This window comes from Sapajus apella, unplaced genomic scaffold (assembly GCF_009761245.1).
Source record: "Sapajus apella isolate SASKATOON/1434 unplaced genomic scaffold, GSC_monkey_1.0 scaffold50, whole genome shotgun sequence".
Lineage (NCBI taxonomy): Eukaryota > Metazoa > Chordata > Mammalia > Primates > Cebidae > Sapajus > Sapajus apella.
This window is the reverse complement of record NW_022436990.1, coordinates 4,607,706-4,612,889: the sequence shown is the minus strand read 5'-3', so window position 1 is coordinate 4,612,889 and position 5,184 is coordinate 4,607,706. Positions and strand designations below refer to the sequence as shown.

Genomic DNA, 5,184 nt, shown 5'->3' with positions numbered 1-5,184 from the left:
AAGTACAACTCAAAGTACAGCATATCTCAGTGCCCCACATTTTTCAGGTACTAAATGGTCTCATCATTTTCTTCTTTTTTAAGAAAGAAATATGCTTCAAAGAACAAATTTACAGACTTCAGTTTTTACACTCGGTTCACTGTTATGTATAATTAACACATTCCTGTTCTCCTTTCTACTTAATTTAGAACAACATTAAATTTACATGCAGCTCACAAAAATATATTTAGATTATTAGAATGTAGTTAGAAAACTCGATCAGTAGGAATTTCATCCAGAAACATCTGGAATCCAGTTTATCAGAAACGAGTCTATGAAAACTTGTGAAGGAGACAGTTCAGCATGTTTCCCTCTGGTTTAGCATGTTGGCTCTTCTCTTCCTTGCCACCTCATCACCATCCTTGGCTCAGACAGCCTCCCGGAGATGAGAAGCTTCCTTTACAGGAAACTTATCTCCCACCACTAACACTGTAAAGTACCACTTCACCAACTAGGTGACTTGGTAAAGCATGTATGGTATGATACAGCTGCTCTTGCAGTGGCTTCCTGAACATAATGCCTTTCCCTTGCCTTATAGTCCCATTAATAATTTTCATGGGAGGAATTTTTGTTTAGGAGACAAGAATATCTTTTCCCCAGCTGATTATTAAATATTCCTCGGTATAAAAAAAGCTATGTGTTAATAACAATAATCATAATATTAATGAACAATAACAGTAACAGACATTCATAGGTGGCTTATTTTGTTCCAAAACAGTGTCCTAAGTGCTTTCCACACATTTTAACTTATATCATCATCATAAAACATCCTGTTGGTTGAGACCATCATTATCATCATTCTACAGATAACCCTTTGAAGAGGAGCAGAGATTGCCTTACCACTGACTAAGGAGTATCTTTCTCCTGCTTAGGATTCTGTAATGATGTGAAAAGCTTTTTTAAAAAGACAGTAAATAGGACATATTTGGAATATGCATTTTAGTACTGCTAGTGTCAATATGTGCCACAGTGAAACCTCTGCCAAGAAAGAATAAAAGGAGTCAGCTCAGAGTGGGTGGAAACTAGAACTAGACAGAGGCTCAGACAGACATTGTTTGGGGGGATGGGGAGATCTCATAGTAAAGGGAGACAACTCAGAAAGAATTTCATTAGCCCAAAAGACGTACGAAGCCGTCGCCAAGAACAGAGACTCCCTAGGACAGTGAGAGCCAGCTTCCTAATTTCCTTGCTCTGTTACTGAAAAGTAACAAGCACAGGAAAGAGTTAAATCAATAAAGAAGGTATCAGCAAGTGAGAAATGCCCCCCAAAGACCAGATGAGGTGACAGAAGATTTGGGGACGGCCCCTCGAAATCGGACGAGTGTGGTGGTGTACACCTGTAATCCCGGCTACTGGAGACCCCGAGGCAGGAGAATCGCTTGAACCCAGGAGACAGAGATGACAACGGCAACACGACAAGAAGTCCTTGGCCTCTACCGCAGCATTTTCAGGCTTGCAAGGAAATGGCAGGCGACATCAGGGCAGATGGAAGACACCATCAGAGAAAAACAGTACATACTAAATGAAGCCAGAACGCTGTTCCGGAAAAGCAAAAATCTCACGGACACAGACCTAATTGAACAGTGTATAGATGAATGCACAGCCAGGATTGAAATTGGACTGCATTACAAGATTCCTTATCCAAGGCCAATTCATCTGCCTCCAATGGGCCTCATCCCACTCCGAGGCCGGGGACTTCAAAGCCAGGAGAAACTGAGGAAACTCTCCAAACCAGTATATCTCAGATCTCATGATGAAGTTTCCTAATCTAGAAGAAAGTTTATTTCTGTGAATGATGAGCCAACTAGTTCTTGGATGTAAACCAGATGGCAAAATACTTCTTTTTTTTTTTTTTTAAATAAAAAGACAGGGTTTCAACATGTTGGTCAGGCTGGTCTTGAAATCCTGACCTCAGGTGATCCACCCGTCTTGGCCTCCAAAGTGCTTGGATGACAGGCGTGAGCCACCGTGCCCGGCCCAAAATACTTCTTCGTTAGGGGCAAAAATTCAAATGTCTTCTTAAAACTTCCACAATTGATTCTCACCTCATCATGTGCACTTAGGATATCCCTAGAATTTCTCACAGCCCTTCGAGGCTGTGGCCAAACGCTTCAGGGAGCAATACAGGACGTTCGCCACAGCCCTGGACACCACCAGGCATGAGCTCCCTGTGAGATCCATCCACCTGGAGGGAGACGGGCAGCAGATCTTAGATGCCCTGCAGCGTGAATTGACGACCACTCAGCGTCTCCTGGGAGAACTTGACGTTGGCAAGTCAGAAGAAAATGTGCAGATGCTGGACTTACTGAGTGAACTCAAGGACGTGACGGTGAAAAAGGACCTCGAGCGCTGAAGGAGTTTCGCCCAGGTGCTGGAACTCTCCGCAGAGGCGAGCAAAGGGGCAGCCTTGGCAAACCAGGAAGACTGGGAAGAGGGTCAGGGCCTGGCGCCTGCTAGCCAGTGGTATTTCAATCAAGACACCACCTGCGGAGAATCTCGGGGAGCACCCAAGAACACGCCCCTGTCTGAGGACGACACCGCTGGTGCCTCCTCAGCCCCTACTCAGGCCACGTTCATCAGCCCAAGGGAAGAGGTATCTTCAAGCAGCCAGGGAGAAGCCACATCGTCTGCCGCTCACTCAGGGAGGGACTTGGGGTGACTCGTGACATTCAGGACACTTGAGCGCTTTATACACTACCCTAGCACTGGAGCCGTTTTTCAACGTGATAATCTTGTTTGATACTTAAAAAATAAGCCCATTTTGCAGTTGAAAAAAAAAAAAAAAGTTTTTTTTTGTTTTTTGTTTGTTTGTTTGTTTACCATGCAACAAAACCTTTATTAACATTTTGAACAGGTTCAGCTATTACTGAAACTTGTAACTTCTAAACTTAAGTTGGGGCAAATGGCTATAGTGCAGAGCATTGCCATCACGGGGCACTGCTTCCTGAGTGGATGGCATTATCCCTAGAGGTTATGGACTTCACATCCTCACTACAGTCACCTTTGGAAACAAGACTAAGGCCTGTGGGAAGAAGGCAGAAGGGTGCAAGAGCTTTTCATGGGAATGCGGTTCACCACACATGTGAGCTAATGCAAAGAAATTTTCCAGTCACGGGAAGTTACTGTGGGCTACTATAAAACTATGTACTACTCTCAAAAAAAAAAAATAAATAAAAGAATTTCATTAGCCCAGACAGTTTAGAATGCCTCCTATTATGGGAACATTCTATGATATCCACTAGAGAAAAAGCCTAGGGGTCAAAGTGGTACATAGCATAGATTTCTCATTGCTGCTTCAATATTCATTTACCCTTTCTTTATTAGTAAGAGAGCTCCAATTTTATTTAGGGTAGCAATGTGCCTAGCTAAAATAATGCATTTCCCAGCTTATCTTGAGATTAAAGTGCCCACTTCACTGAGCTATGAACAGTGAGAAGTAAACAAAAGCTATTAGGAGAAGATAGACAGCTGTCATGTGTCACTTTGCCCCTTCCTTTTCCCACACCATACCTCCCAGAATGCAGATATGATGGATGAGGCTCTAAAAGCCATGTTGGACCATTGCAATGATTCTGCAGACAGAAACCAAATAATAAGAATGGAATAGCAGAAATAAGAGATGGAGGATGCGTCCCTGATGACCATGGGGTCACCATATCTGCCCGAGTGTACATCTCCAAACTTATTTTACATGGAATAAAACATATCTTCCTAAGTTTAAGCCAATGTTATCTGATATTTTGCTATATGCAGCTGAACATGATTCTTACTGGATCCACAAAGTTAGCTGAAGGTTTTACGGGCAGCAGAACCTTTTAACCCTTTACAAGGGAAGAAAGCTCAAAAGACTTCTCTACCAATAGATATCAAAGGTCCTGTGGAGAGAGGCCAAATAAAGAGATACAAGCCAGGAATTTGCCAAGCCCTTGAACAAGACAATCAACCTCCTTGCTTCTCAGTCCTCTCATTCGCAAAGTAAGAAAGCTAAATGTGATTATTGAGGTTCCATTCCAGATAGAAAATTCTGCAATTTTGCAATTATGAGAGAACAAAGACACACCAGTGTTGCTGAAACCCTGCTGAAAGAGTATTAGGCTAAATGTGCATTTTTCTGCTGGTAGGGAGGGGTAACTTAATCAGATTTGACTGAAACCCAGTCCAAGGCTGGTTGGCCACTTGGTACGGGGTTGCTACTATTTTCGGAGCAGCTTGTGATTGCCATAATCAGGGACTATTTGATTGGAACAAATAGAAGTTCATTTCAACAGACTTAAGCATTCCTTATCCTAGTGACACAGGATATCTTACTGAAGCAGGGAACATCAGGGCAGGAAGTCCGAACAGTGAAACTGAGAACTGGAAAGCCAAAAAGTCTCTCCCCCCAAGTCTGTGGTCAAAGTGGTACATCACCTTGGGCTCCTCCTCCTATTTCCCACCAGTGCCCAGCTTCTCTGCTGCAGGTCTTAAATGGCAGAAATATGAAAATGGCTTTCCCAGCTCTACATAATCTCTCTTTCAAGCTAGTACATAGGTTTTGCTGATTTAGACTCCATGTCATTCAAATTTATAATGGAATCTGATTGGTTCATCTTTAATTAGCAATGGCCCTGGGAGAGTACAAAGTCAGAGTACAGACAGGGTATGCAGGGCTTGGGGGCTGGCTCTCTAGGGAGGAGTATCACTGGGAAGGGAGAATTTGTATCTTCACAGTAACAGCAAGGAAGTTTTTTCAGCATTCCTCCTTAGAAGGGGATGCATGTCTTTCAAATCTAAGAGCTCCATCCACAGGACTCTGCTAAGGTAGGGCAGGAGGAGTGTCCATGGATTATATCACGATATATCTAATTGTGCCTCCTAACTTGCCTGGAATGATACAATGTATCACTGTTTTGAGTTTCTAACACTTGCTACAGAAGTGTTATAAGGCATGTGTATGGGCACTTGGAATGATTACAGTAAATTGAAATAAAATCTGTTACAAAATTTTTGTTGAGAATCTAATAGCCTAGCATCCCTTCAGATAATTAAAGTGCTGGAAACAGGAGAGAAAACTGCTAATTTAATCTTCCTTTTATGTATTTCTCTAGCTCCTGTTATAACCTTCCCTACTTTAAGCAGAACTTGTCTTTGTAATTCAGAACTTTT

General features: G+C 42.6%; 2 pseudogenes; both read left to right on the top strand.

Moving 5' to 3' along the window:
* The first annotated feature begins 1,397 nt into the window (after positions 1–1,397).
* LOC116526240 lies at positions 1,398–1,904 on the top strand (annotated as a pseudogene).
* Positions 1,835–2,745, top strand: LOC116526346 (annotated as a pseudogene).
* Positions 2,746–5,184: the final 2,439 nt, after the last annotated feature.